Here is a 20,179-nt window from a genome sequence, read left to right as displayed (position 1 = left end):
TTCTTTAACACCTATGCACCTACCAAACCTGACATGTTTTCATCTGCCATTGTTTCTGAATTGAGGTCCATTTCCACAGATTATAAAATATTTGGCAGAGACTGCAATTTAGTTTTAGATTCAAACATAGATTATGTCTGTCAACCCACTTTTATCCCATCTCTATGCATTAACAATTCACTGCAACCACTGGCCAATGGTCTTATTGATACATGGAGAATACGCAACCTATTGCGAGAATACACGTTTCTCTCTCCCACACACCTGTCCCAGTCAAGGATTGATTATTTTTTTTGTTTCTAAATCACTAGCACAACACATTATACATGCAGATATTGGTTCTATACTGATCTAAGATCATGGCTCTGTTAGATTACATTTACTTTCAAACCCTAGTGGTAACAGAATATGGCGTCCCCGTTAAGACTATTTTGCTTACATTTGAATAATTTATTACTGAATTCTTCACTCTCAACTTCTCCTCCAACCTCACTCCTCATTTTATCTGGGATTCATTCGAAGCTTCTGCCAGAGATTTTACCATCTCCCAAGTTTCCAAAGAAGAAAAAATGGAACGCTCAAAAATACTAGAAATCTTAAACATTAAGCATCTGGAAACTTTTCACACCACCACCACCAATTCCAATATACGTCTATATAATATAATTGCAGCGAAGTTCCAATATAACAAACACCTTACAGAAAATGCTTCCTCCTACCTTCTTAAGGGAAGTGCTAAATATTACAGAGGTCACAACAAAGCAGGAAATGTATTAATTACTTACCTTAAAATAAAAAAAAGAATGAATTAAAATTGATTTTATCCTAAATGCATATTCCTCCCCCGTTTCTAAAAACTGATCTTGAATGAATTCAAAACATATTATGATACTCCTTACTCCCCTGCTTTGAACCCAAATCGGGATACCAAACAACATTACTTATCCTCTTCTCAAAGACTGACACTAACAGATTTCGCCACATTAGAAAAAGTTATCTCTTCTAAAGATATCACTAAGGCAAATAAAGGCAAATAAATGTATTAAAACAGGAAAAGCCCCTGGACCAGATGGTTTTCCCATTACATTTTATTTGCATTGTTCTAAACTTTTGATCCCAAAACTTTTCACGAAATCATCTCTTGGCACCTTTCAAAAAGCACTAACTTGTCTCATTCCTAAAACTTACAGGCCAAGCTCTCCAGTGAATTTGGACTACAAAATCTTTGCCAAAATTATTCCCCCCCATTTTGATCCCTTGTTATCACTTCTTACAGGCAATGAACAATTAGGTTTCATCAAAGGCTGGCACATATCTGATAACAGTAGAGTATTCTTCAATGAAAAGTAAATCCAACAAATATCAGCCTCTATTTCCCTTGACTCTTTCGTGGTTTTGGCCTTGGTTCCAAATTTATTTCCTACATATCCTTTCTATTTGCTACACTGAATGCCTTCATTTTTGCAAATGGTCTAATTTCGTCCTTTTTTTTTTTTTTTTTTTACATAGAGGTGTATGACAAGGTTTATCCGCCTCCTTTCATTCTTGCATTGGAACCTTTTCTTACACAAATACAACAAAAGCCTAATATAATTAGTTTCCAAAGTGCAGATAATCATATTAAATGTGTGTCTCTGCTAATGACACCCTTTTATTCTTATCCAAACCTCAGTCTTCACTCCCAGCTTTCCATGCAGAAGTCAATTCCTGTGCAGAGCTCTGTGGATCTAACTTGAATCCAGATAAATTCCGCTTAACATGATATGCATTAAACAAGATTTTCTTCAATTTAAATTTGCTTGGAATCCTCATACGATTCAGTATCTAAGGCTCTGGTTTACATCTTCAATTAAACACACAAGGTCTTTAACCTAACTACAGGTATAACCAACTTACCTAATTACCCACTAGATAGTTCCCTTTATATCCCTCTTCGTGGGGCAGGCTTGACACTATCAAGATGAAGCTTGTACACATTATTGTCTACACCATATTTGCATTCCCCTCTTACTATTCCTGCTCACTTTAAAATGTGCCTTGTACTTTCCATCCTTCTATGGAATAATAGAAATCCTTGTAGGTCTCTTCTTAAACTTAAATGTAGTAAATATCAAGGTGGTGCGAATGTTCCAGTTTTCCAATCTTATCATACTGCTTTTCTATCTAAACCAACTTCCAAATGCTTACTGAGCTCTTCTACAGATCACTCCCTTTTGGAAAGGCATCAAATTATCTTTTCAATCCCCCTTATCTTTTAAAGAAATTCCATCCCATCCTTTACCCAGAAGACTCACTTCATGTCTTCCCTTATTCACAAAACTACCTACACATTACTCAGACCAATACTCCTCTCCCATCTTCAGATACAGAACAATTTCTTCAATTCTCTACTTGGCAAAATAATCTACTAAAAATGAACAATAAAGCAATTTTTTGGAACTCCTGGAGAGACAAAGTTTTGCTTTAGATTCACCAGGATCTGTCAGATGACATCGCATTTCCTCAAGTGCAACTCCTATACAATCTCCTGAAAACATATTGTAATAAATGTAATACTTTATTACAAGTTATCACCCACACTTTAACTTCCCTGACATTTCTGAACTCCTACCCCAATTTTTGATACGCAGATCACCCCTCCACTTTCCAACTCCCCCACTGCTTCATCCATCTACAAACTACTTACTACAAGTCCAGACAACAGAAATAAGTAGAAGTTGAGTTACAATTTCCAAATTTCATGTTCTACCAAAGTTGGGGATAATATATGGTTGAAATTGCGCAAAACATTGTGATCTGCCAACACAACTCGATCTCAATTTTGTTTTTATCTGTAATTGACTTATGATTGCCCCAGCTACTATACACAAGATTAATTCAGAATCCTTGAAAACCATTGGGCATGTATAATGGAACCTCTGTAAATTTATACCATATGCTCTTCTCATACCTATCTACACATCCATTGCGGCTGAAAGCATGGTCCCAAATGAACTTGATTTTTCACACAAATATTCCATTTTGATTTTCAATTATCTCACTTCCTTTGCCGACCGGGATGGACATGGCTGATCCCTCACTTTATGGGTAATTATAGGTTGGACATTTAATTCCAATAATATGGAAAGACAATCAATTTAAAGACCATGCAAATATAAGCCCTGAAGAGATCCTTTTGTGTAGGACGAAAGGAGTTAGCGGATTGCTCGTTTGTTCAAGAAAAAGCAAAAATAAAAAAATGAAATAGTTTAAATGACAACGTTGTGTTCCTGGACTTTAGTGACTTTGCGCAGTGGTGCACTATCCATATCTTTTTGCATGTAACCCTTTCAGGATTGCCCCTTTGGTGGCAGGTGCCGTGATTTGTGCACAGGTATAGCCATAGATATTGGGCGACAATATAGTTCACAGAGTCTTAATATTTATGGTAGTCTAAGACAGGTGCATTCTTAAGGTTTAACCCGCCATCAATTCAGTAGCAGTTCATACTTCTTACTTTTCCCCTCTTTTTTTCTTCTCGTACTCATGCTAATTAATATCTATATGCATCTTATTTCCTTTCAATAACGTGTTCATTTACAAAATTCCTGTTCTTCTACTTATAACTTTTAGAATAATTATGTGACACTTGTTGCAGTCCCCAGGGATGTGGAACTCCTACAGCCTAGGTCCAGGACATACTGTTTAGGGTCAAGGGCAACAAGTTTTCATGTTTATTTTGTCCTTGGGACAAGTAAGCTCAACCCCCTGCCGCACAAACCCTTTGCCTGCAGTTTAGAGAAGTGAACTGTCTTCAGTTGAGGTAATGTGTCCATATGTGACAGCTGATCAAACTTCTATTTATGGTTCATTAATGACAAACCTTTATTATTGGGGTGAGTGCTGTAAATAAATGTTTTAAGGTCACAATGCACTACTGACAGTGGTTCCGGTAACAAACAAAAAAAAAAAGTGTACACACGTTTGAAAAGTTTAACAATATGAGGCTAAGTACAATGCTCCCAGAACACTCCCCGATTAGATTCAAATGTGTTTGCAGAAGCTTGCAAGCATAACTGTCAATTATTTGCTTTCAAAATAAAATGTTTCGAAAAAAATGCAAGTAGGAAAAAAAACATTTTGCTACTATGAAATTTTAGGTGCTATTTCTTTGAAGCATCATTTAGTAAAATGTGTCGAGGCATACTAGGATTTCCAAAAATATTCGTAATGGAAAATTAGTGTAACCATTTGCAACCTATCTGACATTTGTTGTCAATCTTTTCATCAATGCGTGTCTTATTTTGACATGCTTTTGTAACACTGTTTGTTGTGGGGGCTGCCAGGCCCTCACCACTGTAACCAACACTGGCAAAAAGCAAAAACAATTTTATGGTCTCTGTAGGAAGCTGGCCTTGTGTGTGGTGAGCACCTATGGTGTTATCACCCTTTACCAGGTATCCCCTATTAGTGAGGTGTAGGCAGCATCTAAGAAGCCAGGGCTCTCTAGAGGTAGCTGTGGATAAGCAGCCAAGGATTATCTAGGAGACATGTAAAGCTCATGGAATACCACTATAGTAACAACACTATCACACATGAAAGAACCACACAGTGTTACAAAAATAAAAGGTACTTTATTATAGTAACACAAATACTAGAACACTAAATAGGCAATCCCTCAACTAGAGGTAAGTAAACACACTATTATATACACATTAGTAATCAGTAAAGAGCATAGAACGCAATGAGCATTGGCAAAAGTACAGGTTAACAGTGAGGACCCTAGGAGAAAGCCAAGCAATATACTAAAAAAGTGGAATGTGAAAGGCAGTCCCCTACCCAAGGAGGTGGAATTGGTAGAAGGGAGCTGGATTAACTATTAACCCCATGAGGTGAGTGCCATAAAGACCCCCTCCCCTCCCTACCCCAGCGACCAGGAGAGCAAAGGTAATACCTGCTTTCCCCACAACCAACAGAAGAACTTTGGGAAAGGATTATGCAAGACCCAACCAAAACTGTAAGAAACCCAAAAGGTGGATCCTGACAGAAGAGGACCTGCAAAGGAAGGGGACCAAGTCCAGTTCGCGTAGGAGTGTCCGATGGTGGTAGGAGCAATTACCCACCCTTCTGTGGATGCAAGACCAGGTTGACGGTGGACGAAGGAGGTCAGGAGTGCAGCACAGGAGCTGAAGAGAAGTCCCAGAAGCGATGTCCCACCTCAGTGGTAAAGATGCAGTTGGTCAGTGGTGCTGGAAAACCACAAACATGTCTTGGAAAATGCAAGCAACAGAGAAGGTTTGCACAGCTGAAGAGGACCAGCAACGTTCAGGGGGCTCAAACCAAGGAGTGGAATCTGCAGTGACCCTCAGCTGCTGGGAGAGTCACAAGAAGCGGAGGCAGCCCCCACAGGCGACCCACATGCAGCAGGCACAGGAGTCGCAGTGAGGCCCACTCAGCACACCTGAAGAGGAGTCCCACGCCACTGGAGCAGCAGGCAGGAGACTGTTCTTTGCAGGAAGAAGTGCTGGGGGCCAGGCCTACACAGAGCCTGAAGAATCCTTGGACGAGGAGCAAACAAGCCTTGGTAGATGCAATAGTTGGGGTGGATAGGGGTACTGTCCTGCAAGTAGAGGGAAGGGCTTACCATCACCCAAGTTGGAGAGCTGGAAGAGAGGACCAAGGGGACCACTCCAGCTCACCACCTGCGATGCAGGATACATGCAGTTCCGGAGGAGAGAAGATCCACGCAGCTGGTCGTCATTGCAGTTGGTGCCTGCAGATGCAGAGGAGTGACTCCTTCACTCCAAGGGAGATTCTTTCTTCTTGTGCAGGCTGAAAACGTGCCGCCCTCAGATGTTGCACAGCTGGGGAAATGTTGCAGTTGCTGGAAGGAGCTAGAGAAACAATGTTGCAGAGAGGAGCGGTCACTGTAGTTGCAGATTGTGGGCTCCTGGAGGGTCCAGTTCCAGTCCCAGTGGCCAGAAAATGAGGTAAATGATGCAGAAAAGTCATGTTGGAATCTTGCAAGTCGAATCTGAGGACCCCACCCAAGAGAAAGACTCTAAATAGGCCAGGAAGGGGGATTGGTCACCACTTATCAGGAGGGGGCTGTGACATCACCTACCTGACCAGGCCATTCAGATGCACCTAGGAGCCTCGTCCCAACTTGGATTCAAGAAGGCAGCCTCGAGTAACCACCTGGTGGAGCTCAGGCACCACCTCTAGGGTCACTCCCTTTTCCTTTGTGCAGTTTTACGCCAGAGCAGGGACCTGGCGTCCCTGGACTGGTGCAAACAGGTTTATGCAAGGAGGGCACCAAATGTGCTCTTCAAAGCCTACCGGTGGGGCTTGGGAAGGCTACACCTCCCAAACCATTTAACACATATTTCTGAGGGTGTTACCGCCCTCTCCCACAGGAAATCCTTTGTTCTACCTTCCTCTACCTGGGCTGATCAAGCAGCAGGAGGGCAGAAACATGTCTGAGGGGTGGCAGCAGCATGGGCTGCCCGAAAAGCCCAGAAGACTGGTAGGAGCAATGCGGGGGGTCCTCTAAGGAGCCACCAGAGCGCATGGAATCATACAACCAACACTGGCAACAGTATTGGGGTATGATTCTGACAGTTTTGATAAACATGTCCAGGTTCGGAGTTACCATTATGTAGCTGAACTCAGGTAGAGTCCTGTGTCCAGTACAACAGTAAAATGGCTTCTCTGCACTTATGAAGTCCAGTGTAATGAAGCTGGAGTTTGTAGGGGAACCTCTGCTGGGATCCCAGTCAAAACAGTTAAAACATACTGACAGCAGACAAAAAGTGGGGGCAACAATGCCAAAAAGAGGGTACATTCCTACAGTCTCAAAAAGCACACAACAGTAGCATAACTAAGGCCCGCAGCCCCTGCCGTGTTGGGGGGGACCCCTCCAGACCCCCCCTCCCAGCACAGCACCTGCCCGACTGAGTCTGCGGGGAGGCCTCCATGTTCTTTGCAGGAGGCCCCCTTCAATTTTGTTATGCCACTGAGTGCCACAGTAGTTCCTGGCACAAAACAAAAAACTGTGTGTGTCAATATGCTCCTTGTGGAAAAGCAGAATGCGATCACTCACAGTAAAGTCAGCCGATGGATAGATAAAGAGAAGTTTAATTTAAAAATAAATGTCTTGGTTAACGCCAATCCTAATTAGGGACCCAATTTTCAAATAAAGTCACAAAAGTGCACCCATGGTCTATGTTTTCGAATTAGTGGCAATCATGAATTCACAAGAACTTACAGAAGTAGACCAGAATATCGTACTCCTAAAAAATATTTGAAACCTTATTTTAGCAGAAGCAACTATGCATGTGTAGATTTCCTCATGCGAAAATCTATTGAGCATTTACAAGTTCATTTTCAATCCAACCACTTTCTGCCAACCCTGGAAGAACTTCTAATTCTGCCCTTCTCAGGAGTAAATTTCCAACCTCTCTCAGTATGGGAAAAGATTGAACAACTGGTGAAAATCCTTAACACATGCAAGTTAGTAGGTTTGCAAACTCAAAGACATTCCTGCCCTGGAACTATTGTTTACTGTTGCCTCCAGCCTCAATATGTATATCTGCATAAAGGTGACAAAATAAGGAAATTGCTGTAGCAGGGATTTAAATTGCAAATATCCAAGCCCTACTATAGTATTAGCCCTGGTATAAGCTAAGAGACTATTATCCGAGCTCTTACATAATGAGATAGCTACCATAATTTCTCGCTGCACTACATGGCACCAAAGGGAGAAGTAGATTCTTTTTTTTTTTACAAAACAAGTAGATTTAAGAAGCAACCTGTCCCATGGACAAGTCGATATGTTATTTAATTCCACACTTCTGATTCCTGTTTAATAAACGTCTTTAAACTAAAAAAAAGTAACTATGTTCAAGGCAGGCATACAGGTGCCAGCTTCTTCGACCAGTATGCAGGTGCAGCTGCAGCCACAGGGGTTTACCCGTTTAAAATGTTGATGTTGCCACTAATTCCAAGGCTCATCCTTCTATTTTCAGAATGCTGCAGAGCTGAGGCGTTCAACTTTCACTTCACTTGAAAGCAGAATGCACTGCAAGGGGCCAAGCCAAGGAGGTACATGGACCTAGCAGTAACAGACAAAAAGTGCTACATGCAGTTCTAGGTCACGGCTGCCACACATGCCAGCTCATAACTCCAAGATATGATTAAGGACTGAATGCATCTGAAGCAGATCTAGTAGCATTTCAGCTAACAACCACAACTAGTCGCTAAACCATTCTAAAGAAAAATAAATCAATTTGTAAAAGTGTAAGGACTCTACAGCTCGATAGCTAGAAAGTCTCTATACCAGACAAAGAGTTACTGAAAGTAACATGTTCATCCGATAGGCGCTCCTAGCAGCAGATTGCTTACCTTATAAGAGATAAAGCAATCTCTCTTCGGAGGTCAGCATGAGGCTCATCTTAAACTAAAGTCCTGGGGGACCACATTGTCAAAACGCCCAGCACTCCAGACCAGACTGTCAAGGCAATAGTGTTTAGCAAAGTGTGCAATGATGCCCATGGCTGGCTGATGAGAGCCAGCAGCCTCAGAATCAACCTCACCAAGATCCAGGATAGAGACTGAAACATCAGTATCGTAGCCCAAATATCCTGCATCACTGTTACGGAGGATAAGCCCAAAACTGCACTGTAACCAGAACAGCTTTGATGATGGGAGCATCTGAGTGGGAGTCTGATGTGACTTCAGCATGTTGGTAGTCAACCCCACCAAGTGCAGGAGGTCCATCATAGTCTGGAGTTGGGAGACGACTGCCTGAGGAAAGCCCGCATTCAATAGCCAATTATTATCATCATAATTTTTATTATTATTAAGAGAATCTTGTAGTGTGCTCAGCTACCCTAGAGAGCTTCCCGGTGCAGGTTGAAAGAAAGGTAGGGTGTACAAAGTGCATACATTTAAAAAAAAAAAAAAAAAAAAAAAGTATTTCAAAAGGTCAATGATGATTTGCAATTTCTCAGTTATTCATGAAGAGAGTTCCATAGTTTCGGGCCCAGATAAGCAAAAGAGCGAACTTTCATATGCGTTAGATAGAACCTCAGCACAGTGAGCAGAACTCTATTCGAAGATCTCAATGAGCGAGTAGGCTGGTAGGGAACAACCAACTCGTGAATATTACGTGGCTCTAATCCCGCTTTGGCCTTAAACATGTAGCACAATGCCTTAAACTCAATGAGAACCTGAACTTGTGCAATTCCTGGAAAAGATGGGATACCAAGGCAGATTTTGGTAGGCGATAAGAGCATCCTAGCTGATGCATTCTAGACTATCTGTAATCAATGGACTGTAGCCTTCTAGGCAGCCAGGTAAAGCGCACTGCCATAGTCCAATTTGGATAGGATTATTAGAGCCTGAATCACAGTCCTCTGAGCACCTAAGGGAATTAGTTCAATTATCTTTTTCAGCCATCTAAGGACTGCAAAACAAGTGGCAGTTACTTTCGTCACCTGCAGTTTAATACATAGTTTTTCAACCAGGAGAAAGTCCAGGTTTTACACCTTAGGAGACGGGGTAGGCAAGATCTCCAAGGATTTCGGCCAATGTCTAGGACCCCAAAGAAAGGCGTTCTTACACACAAAACCATGACCTCAGTTTTGTCACTGTTAAGCTTGAGTGCGCTTTTCTTCATTCATAAGGAAATTTCACTCAAGCCCAGGTTAGGATCCCACAGGTCATGGCTCTGTGCAGATGACAAAAAAATATGATCTGTGCGTCTCATGAAAAAAAGGGTCAGACTGCAACTCTATTAAATCCACGAGCTGGTGGACAGATATTAAACATCAAGGGGGCTCAGAACTGAACCTTTGCAAAACTCCTGAAGTCAAAACTTGTGGCTTAGATTTCGCATTAACTTTAAAAAAAAAAAAAAAAAACTGCAACATACGTTTTTTGATAAAGGAAGTGCGCCAGCCTTAGGCTGAACCTTCAAGGACTAATGCTTCCAGTCTTGCCACCAGAATGGAATGGGACACTGAATCGAAGGTCGCACTCTAGTCTTGCAGAATTAATGCAGCAGTGCTGCCCTTGTCCAAGTGTTCAGGTGTTCTGTAGCACCCAGTAGGGAGGCTTCTGTCCTCTGTCCAGCCCAAAGCCCAATTGCGAGGGATGGGAAACATTTTTTGCCTCAACAAATGTAGTGAGCTGAGCATTAATCTGCTTATTCAAAACTTTGGAGAAGACAGACAGAAGGGAAATGGGCCAGACATTCGACAGGTTAGAGGGATCCAAAGTGTTTTTTTCTTTTTCAGAAGTGGAAGAGCCACAGCATGCTTTCACTTCCGGGATTCGACCCCTTCCCACAAAGGGAAAATTTAGGAGCTCCATTATCATGAGAGGTCGTGTCTAGTAAGCTGAGCTTATCAGGTGGTAAAGGATCCAGCGGAGATCCCAATTTAATAGATGGTAAGATGGCTAGAAAGGATGCGAAGTCAAGAAGAGGCCACTCATTCAATTTGGAGCTACACCCTACCTTACTTGGTCGGGTAATTAACCCACACCTGAATCAGATTTGGAGCATCCTTGTCTGATGTGGAACCGGCATTCATACAGTCTTTGGCCAGTTGAAGATGGATATTTTCCTCTTTATGAATGAAAAAGAGCTAACTTCACATTGATCTGGGAAAGTGGGGAGCAAAAGATACAATGATAGCGCCCATTAATTCTCTAACCACCTTAAAAGGTGTCTTTGGTCAGTTTTCATCATTAGTCGTTTTTTCTGTGTAGTAAAAGTAGACTTATAAATGGCAAGGTAGCATTTTAACAACTCCCTATACTTGGCCTTTTCAGCATACAACTTCCTCCAGAGTAATGCTTTACATTGTTTCTTTTCTAGTTTAAGCGCTTCAGTAAACCAGGGAGCTGGCAGCTGAATTCTACCCACGCATTTAACAGTGGCTAGTAGAACAACATCAGTAGCCTCCATGAGCCAATGATGAAACACTGCATGATCCAAATCAGCCATTTGTTTTAAGATAGGCCTAGTATTGAAAAACTACTAATTCAGTGCTTAATATTAGGTTTGGACCAGTCCTAGATTCCATTTTAGAGGTGGCCGTGTTGTTGTAAGATATGAAGACACCTTAACATTGAATGGCACAGGTCAGACCAACAAAGTGGAGAGGAGGGTCTAGTGTCAAATCCTTTACATTCGAAAAAATGGGATCCAAGAGATGCCCAGCAACACGAGTGGACATAGAAGTACAGAGTGCCAGATTAAATACACCTTAATCCTCAATAAAAGCAGCATTCTGATTTCTCTTCAGGTGGTTTAGTGGAGATAAGCAAATTTCACTCTACTCTCTGATGCTAATCTCAAAATGTAGGGCGCCAATAAATCACGAAGGGAGGTACACAATTTTCTGCCATACCCTAGGGGTTGATAAATAAGGGCCCCCGATAACGTACATTTATGAGTGAGGGAAAGCGTCAAAAGCAATCAGGAGCCAGACTTTGTTAGATTTTACATTTGTAATCTTTTTTTAAAATGGTGATACTTCCGCCTGTCTTGTCTGTGCATCCTAACTAAAGAAAAGTTAGCAGGAAGTGCTGTAATTATATCAACGCATCAGGTTACATTCACATAAGAATTTAAATGTTGTTCCTGTTTGTGGGGGGTGGGGGAGAATGCTGAGCTCGACTGGTTTGAAAATGGCCACACGTTAAACCTGCTTCGCCAGCCACTCAGCAATCCAACAAAATCCTCATGCCTGGATGCTGCGATACAGTGAATTGCCCAGCAATGATCAGTGAAGCATATGCATGTTCACTTCGCAGAGCCGGGAGAGCATGACTGAGTCTGCCATCTGTGGTCCGGTGCCCTGCGGCCTACCCGGGGCCTGACCCTCGTGGAGCAGAGACAGAGTGGACAGTCTCCTGCGACCGGCATCGGGTGCAGTGACAGTCCTGCTGGCAGGCTCCCTGACCTGTCAGATAAAGAAGCGCCTGGCCGTACATGGTGAGGGGAGGCCGGGGGAACCGCAGGAGCAAACTGCTGAGTTGCTGTAGCAGCGGCAGAGTCCCCCCCCTTCGTGACTTGAGTGGGCAGCACCTTAAGTAGGAGGTAACGACCAGCGAGGCCACTGACAGTGCTGCCACCACCCCCCCTACAGTTGATGCGTGGCACGAGTCCCTGGAATAGACCAAGACCGCTGACTCCGCATGGTGTCTGCAGGTACACGGCACCTAGGTCTCTTTGGTAACAACCCCGCAAAATAAAAACTGACTGCTCAGGCCGGCCTGTTGTGAGGGCCAGTATACTGACAAGGGGGACGCTCTGGCAGACAGCATGCCCCATAAGTAGAATCTGACTGCTGCGCTCGCCCCCTCCCCCCATCCGGCTCTCTCACTACTCCACTACCATGTGATTTGACTCACGAACGTTGCACACTATTGGTCCTAGGGAAAGACTGTGATCCTGATCTGGTGATTGTGTCTTTCCTTAACTTCATCTGGGGCGTCAGGGGGGGACCTTGACAAGCAGTCTTGGTGTGCCGTGTTGCATAATTCAATCAATCATTCATATGTAGAGCGTGCTACTCTCCCGCGAGGGTCTCATGGCGCTGGGGTGGGGGGAGAATCGGGGGAGATGCTACTGCTCTAACAGCCAGGTCACTGTAGCCTTTTTATAAAGCAAACAAGGACCTATTAGTGCCACGCTATACAAAAAAAGGGTTAACAGGTTCATGCCTGTTTCTTTGCGAGAAGCCTTAACAGTGACATTAAAACCTGATAAACCCCCAAATCAGTGTTCTTTCTACAAACCACTGACATTACTGAATGCACACACTCAAATTTATGCCACGGTCTTGGCTAATAGACTGGAATTACTTTTACCCAGGGTGGTATGCCTCGAACAGGCCGACTTCATCCCACACTGCAGTCTCGGCTTTAATATTTGCACTGTTTGGCACCATCTAGCGCCTTGACCCAGAGGTGAGGGCAGCTGCTGTAGTCTTGGATGCGGAAAAGGCCTTTGACTTCATGGAATGGGTTTTTATGCTAGCAGTGCTGCATCGGATCGGAGTGGGCGAGGCCTTTCTGTGCCTGGTACAGGTCCTCTACACGCAGCCAACAGCCCGCTTTCGTATTAATGGTTTTGTTTCTGACTCCATAGAGATCACGAGGAGCACCAGGCAGGGCTGCCCTTTATCCCGATTGCTATTCACGCTGGGGGCGGAACCGCTAGCATGTGCTCTCCGTGAGTACCACAGACACAGGTGACAATGCTTCCCAAGCTACAAATTGATAATCTCGCGTATGCAGATGAAATGCTGCTTTCTATCTGTATCCCAGAAACTAACCTTTCTCCAGTCTTGCGAGAGCTAGTGAGCTTTGAGGGACTTTCTAGCTTTCAGGTGAACTGGGATACATCCATCATATTGCCTCTCACTCCGGCGATGACACCCATACCACTAGAACATCCCCTACAATGGCCGACAGACCCAGTCCCTTGGGATCCAGGTATATACAGACCAAACTGTGGCAAAGCGGCACATAAACTGACTGAGGCCATCGACCGATGGATCACCTTGCCTTTATCGTTGATTGGCAGAATTGCAATTATGAAGATGGCGGTATTACCTAGTTTTCTATTCCAGAATATTCCAATACTACTACCACCTTGAGCCATATTTAACCAACTTACGGTCACTTATGATATAATTAACCTGGGCAGGAAAGCAGCCGAGGGTGCGCTGGGAGACACTTACTCTATTGTATGATATAGATGGCCTGAATGCTCCTGACTTGGAAATATTACAGCACAGAGCATGTTTGCCCATTTTTGGGTACACTGTCTGAGCGAGTTACCTCACTTACACTTGAGAGGGTCGCTGCACGCCCCTACACGTTACCTCAAACACTATTCAGAGACCTGAAGTAGACATATAATGTCCTTGAGTCCTTAAATGTTAGTGTTTGTCTGGCACAACCTCCTAGAAAGACAGGCAGGCTCCCCATTGTACTCTCCCCATAGACCAGTGACTTGGTGATCTCTGTTCCCCATGAGCCCTGAGAGGGAGGCAGTAAGAGCTATGCATACACTTGGGATTGAACATATGGGAGACTATTTCCATGATGACACCCACCCACTGCCTAGTGAGATCACTATTACAGGGCCAGACACGCCTTACGGGACTTGCTGGGTGCGGATCTCCTTGAGCCTCCAGATATTTCTGCATGGTCATCCTTTGTCATCCATAGCTAAACACCCCTACCAGACTAATATCAAGCATACACACTTATGCTCTGGAAGTACGTAGACCAGGACTTTCAATTCAAATGGCAGAGGGATCTAGGCACCGTTATCACAGATAGACAATGGCAATACTGCGGTCCTTCAATAAGGCGGTCTTCCCTGAATGGCAGACATTGGCTTGTACATTTTAAATATATTAACTAAGTACACCAGATCTGGGAAAGACTATACCATTACGGTCTGAGAGACGACTGTCAGATGTGGCATGGGTGAGGCAGGATTTCTGCATACAGCATAGCTTTGCCCCACTGTGCACAAGTTCTGGCAGGCAATCTTTGAGGAGTTGGTGGCTTTCACAGGATATCAATAAATAACACTCCAATGCATGCATTACTGGGGTATGACAGAGACCTAGATGGGGAGGGCAGGCGACTGGTAGCTATCGCATTGTTCTTAGCCAGGCACAGGGTCAGGGTGAGATGGGCCAGCAGCCCTCCGCCAGCACTTAAGGAATGGCATGTGGATATGGTTTATTGCAACACGCAAGCAGACACATACATGGGGTAACTGCCGCCCCAGAGCAGTCTTAGAGACCTCTGGGGGCCACACCACATTTACCTATGTGGTGAGGTGTGAAGGCAGGGGGCACGAGCGCACAGGCTGAGGTGGGGAAGGTAAGGAGCGAGGTAATAAGTGATGGTGGCTCCCTTGGACGCCAGGACACCAGCATGCGGCTGCTCACCTCTTCTTCCTTTTGATGGTGTACTCATGGCTGCCCCTGATTGTGCATTTTAAGTGGTCTCCTTTGTTTGTTGCATGATGCTCTTAAGCCCCGGTGAAGCTGAATTACTAGTTGTCTGTCACCCCATAAGTATGTTCCTACTCAGATGCCTTCTTCACTGAAAACAGGGGCTTGTAGCTGAAATATATTGCTTTCTGCTGTACCAGGGGGAAACTATGTATTTCAAAAATGTTTAATAATTTTTTTTGTTTTTGTTTTTAGTTGTGCTGGTGTTTAGGAAGAACGCAGCAATTCAAACTGAAGAAATGAAATACCTTTGTGTAACTGTGCTCATCTGAGGACCCATCCATGTATACTCCACCATTATTTTCTGTCAGTAAGCAATTAACAGAAGTATGCTGTAGAGGTAGCAGTCATCACAGTTATTGGGAGTAGGACAAAAAAAGTTGAAGGTCAAAGGGCTTGCCCAAGGATTAAAGATTTAACAGCTTGTATTATTAGAATATTAGAATTCTGCAGTGTACGACCACTTCTACGACTGAAAAGGACTAGGGTTACTGGCCCTGGTCAGACACAGACGGGTGCAGACAAGCTTGCCTTTGACGCGCTGTTGGCACACCAGCTGCGTGTCCACTCCCCAGCCATCTTAAGTAGTGCTGTCTACCCTGGAGCACTGACCCAAGAGGCCTGGCGTCACCACAAGATGGCTAACAAAGAAGGGAACAGTCACTGAACACGTCCTTGTCCCGAAAATAAAAAAAGAAAAGGGATCCAGGTTCCCCAAGTACGATTCCAAAATTCCCCCTATTAGGTCACCAAGGTATTAAAAGGACAAGTTATTGACCTTCTGTAACGCCTTATCTGGTAGAGACAATATCTAGTTGCAGACTCCTTACCTTAGAATTTCACCCAGGCGTCAGTCTTGATGCAAAGATTTTTCTCTAGCAGTACCCCTGTGCGCCGTTAGGTGGAGATCGGCTCTACGTCTGTCGCCCGCATCGGATAAGACATCACGGGTCCTATATAGGCACCACACCGGCACGCTGACGTTAGTTTCTTTTCACAACATTCCACACCAGAAGCACAGAGTAATGAAGGACACTGACCCCTGGTGAATCAAAACTAGGGTCCTGAAAGGGGAATCTCTGTCCTCAGAAACCAGTTTGCAGCGCCCGTGATTGGAAAAGCACCCCACCTAGGCGTTGCATGCCCAATCCCCTGCCATCTTAAACAGACGTCTACCCTGGAGCGCTGACTTGTGAGGCCTGGTGTCACCACAGGATGGCTGCCAAAACTGGAAACAGCAACTGAACATGTGCCAGTCATCAAAATATAAAGTAAAAGGCCTGGGTCCCCCAAATAAAATGCCAAATTCCCCCACCCCCAATAGGTTGTTATGTGAGGCTGCAGGAAGAAAACTTCCCAAGTTGGTCCAGCCTCTTGGATTCCCTATACGGGGGTGCAGAAGGGAACATGCCCTGGGATGTACAAGCTTGGATAACCAAGCTCTCAGGGATGGGATGTTGCGTCAGGAAAGCTGGGTCAGTCAGCGCAGGTTGATGGCGGCAGGCAATAATCCTGTTCACAGGAGACTGTGTGCGGAGTTTGGACCAGGTACCCAGCAGGACACCGAGAAGGGCTTCATTATAGGGCAATAGGGGGTTCTGACGATGAAGCCCCAGACTTAAGCACCTGTCAGGAGGTTAGTCCTGACTGCTACCTAAGGCAGCTTGAGGCATAAGATCTTGGCCGCTCTTCACACCATCAGAGTAGGACACTTCCTCCTCCATAGCTATTGTAGGGGGAGAAAGCATGCCATAGTCTGGGGAAATATCCAGACCACTGACTTTACCCATGTCCGTACGCCATCCATAGGATCTTGGACCCGGTATAATAAAGGGTCCTGAGACCCCTCCCATTCCTCACCGAACCTCAGCCCATAAGAAAAAGGGTGGGATCTGGCATAGGAGGGCAAGACCTCTGTCGATGCCTGAATCTGCGCGACACCAATTTGGCTCAATGTCTGAGTCAGCAATGAGGATGGGGCTGTCACAGGCGGCGATGGGAGCATCGGCGAAGGTAGAGGTTGTAAGACCTGATCCGGTTCGGTTACAGTACTTGAAAAATAACCCTACTTAGGCGCTGCACGTCCACTCCCCAGCCATCTTAAATAGGACTGTCTACTTGGAGTCAGCTTGAGTGCTGATCCGTGGGGCCTACCATCACCACAAGATGGTCGCCAAAGCAGGGAACAGCAACTGAACATGTGCTTGTCCACAAAACAAAAAGTAAAAGGCCCCGGATCCCCTAAATAAAATGCCAAAGTTCCCCCCCAAATAGGTCACCAGGTATTTAAAACAAGTTATGACACAGCAATAATCAATGCAGTGATGCAGTGCACAAATATCAATAGATAGCGAGGTAGTACTTGGAAAAGCACTCTACCTAGGAGCCAATCATTGAGATAGGGAAAGACTGGAACCTCTGACCCCTGCAGATGTGCTACAACCACTGCCATCAACTTGGTAAGGCCAAAGTGAAGCACCTCAAACTGATAATGCTCCTAGCCCACCATGAATTGCAAGTAGAGTCTGTGGACAAGCAGGACGGAATGTGGAAATATGCATCCTGCAAGTCCAATGCTACCATCCAGTCTCCAGGCCAAGGGCAGATACGACCTGATCAGGGTGAGCATCTTCAATATTTCCTTTTTCAAAAAAGTAACGGAGAGGGCATAGATACAAGATAGGACGGTGATCGCCATCATTATTTGGCACAAGAAAGTAGTGGGACCTACTTCTAATTCTGGCACCCTCTTTGTTGCTTCTTTGGCCAGAAATGCCAGTACTTACTGTTGCAGGAGTGCAAGGTGGTCCTCTGTTAGCCGATGTGGGGATGGAGGGAGTGGCAGTAGGGGCTTGCTGTAACAGGAGGGTGTAACCCCCTTGAACAATCTGGAGCACCCATTTGTTGTAATCTCCCTCCATTGGTGCAGACGGTATCAGATACCAGTTGTCATTGGCCAAGGCCCCTGATAGGGGGTCAGGGTAGAAATAGGGATCCTCCGTTTGTATTCCTCAGTTAGCCCTTCAGTAAAATAGGGCTCCCCCGCTAATTCAGGCCGTGTGGGCCTGGTCAGCGCCGGACAGATGTTGCAAGATGCCGGTTCATCTCTGCATCACAGTCAGGAATCATGATAGGATCAGTGGCGCTGATCGGCAGTGCACTACTGGAATGGCACCACTGGAATGGCACCACTGGAATGGCACCACTGGAACATTCCCAAGAGGTGGTTGCTAAGTTGCAGCCTGGGCCAATACAGATTCACCAACAGATTCTAAGGGGTTGACTGGTGCAGCGGGCAAACCTGACAGCAGAGCCTCAGTCAAAGACCTTACCGAACCTGTGTGACTAGAAGGTGAGCCAAAGGGGTTCAACTACCCAAACATAAGGATGATAAAACTCTGAAGTTAGGCAAGGGTTGCTCTGGCTCCAGGGAATTCTGGGAAGCATGGGGCAGACCAAGTTTTCGATGCTGCCTGCACAGGGACCACTGGTGAGCAAGGTCGGGGATTGTGGAGTCATTCCCTTGCATCATCTGAAGAATGGTAGCAAATCGGAAAAGTTGAAGAGCATTTCGACTTCTTGGACGACTTGTTGAGGGGCTTGTCAGAAGTAGTCATGGAGTGGGACAAGGACCAACATAAGTGACTATGTGAGAGCAGGACATGGAGCAGCGCAGAGTCGCAGCACAAGCGCCCAAGAGCTTCATGGGGCCCTCGCAGATGGCTTTAGGGTGTATGGTCTTGCACTCCACACATGACAGTTATGGTACCTCTCCGGGAACCAGACATCACAAGTTGTGGTCCATCACTGACATCTGTTGAAGGCAGGCACTACAAGGTTTGAACACGTGGGTTTCCTCAGGAACATTTCCAAACAAAAGTTTGCAAAGAGAAGGCACACTAGACGTCGACTAAAGGTCAAAAGACTAGAAGTCAGTCAAAAAACATAACTGAGGGGTGCCGAACCTGAATCAGCACTGAAAAGAATGAACTGAGGTAAGTGTGCTAGGGGGAGGGGGAGTGGTGTGTCACACCTATATAGTCACCACACACAATGCCAATGAGGTCACGCGGAGCTGAATGACGCCACATACTGGCATGCTAGGGGGATTGCTCAATTTCCGGATGCAGTCTGACGCATGGAAACATTCTAAGGTAAGGAATCTGTGGCTCGAAGTCTCTATCAGACACACAACATTAAGACCCTTGTACACTGTAAAACAGATGATGCTCTCCCCTTTGATGATGAGTAAGTCTTACACAGTGCATCTATTACCCTGAGAAGGGTGTCCTGGCGCTTAATGAGTGCTTTTGCAACCGAAATTACTGAAATAAACATGTCTTCAAACCATTGTGTTAAAGTTAGGCATACGATAGATAAGAATGTGCAGTCACTGTGGACTACCTACTCTTTTCCTACTTTTCTTTGTACTACTTGGTGCGTATGAGTCTGTTAAACTGTCATCCCACCATCATCCTCCATCTTTAGTATAGGCACTACATTCCTTGCCTCATGTACAAACCCACATGCTCAAGGATCCAGAGATCCTATCCTGGTTGGGGTAGTGGGATAATGTGTTGCAGCGGCATACTCAGTGCGCTCGAGAAATGCCACACATCACATGCCCAGATTATGCTCCTTGAAGAAACAGGCATGTTAGCAGCAGCAGAGGTTGACAATATGTACAGCTTCGTATATTAATAATACGTAGTCCAGCATGTTTATTGTGGCTGTTGCATACAACAGGCACTTTTGTGTGGATTATAAACCCACCTGTCATACTGTTTTCCAGTTTAAGTGTTTCATTGCCCCAGTTATAATGTGTAAAAAGTTCAGACTGGCATTGCAGAAAATTCTTTAAAGAAAGACAATGACACTACTACGAGTCAATATACAAGTCGCATATTACTCGGGTAATGGTAAAAGTTGCATGCAATTTAACTGCTTCTGTGTGGTAAAACTGCACCAGTACTGTGCAATTAAGAGTAAAACTCCAAAGAACGTGGGACCGTCTTTTCTGGAAATAAAACCACAATGAAATTGAAATTAGAATGGGGTTTTACTGCAAGTATTTACAACCTGCAAGTAGTAAATGTACGTGGCAATGTGGCAACTTGTAGACTGGGGGCAGGGGTAGCAGGACAGGG

At 44.7% G+C, this 20,179-nt stretch overlaps 1 protein-coding gene across 21 annotated transcripts in view; it reads right to left on the bottom strand.

Moving 5' to 3' along the window:
* Positions 1-20,179, bottom strand: part of MICAL3 (microtubule associated monooxygenase, calponin and LIM domain containing 3) — a 1,349,174-nt gene that overhangs the window by 1,084,725 nt on the left and 244,270 nt on the right. The window lies entirely within an intron of this gene.

The sequence above is a fragment of the Pleurodeles waltl genome, chromosome 4_1 (assembly GCF_031143425.1).
Source record: "Pleurodeles waltl isolate 20211129_DDA chromosome 4_1, aPleWal1.hap1.20221129, whole genome shotgun sequence".
In the NCBI taxonomy this organism is placed as follows: domain Eukaryota; kingdom Metazoa; phylum Chordata; class Amphibia; order Caudata; family Salamandridae; genus Pleurodeles; species Pleurodeles waltl.
This window is presented reverse-complemented; position numbering and strand designations above follow the sequence as displayed.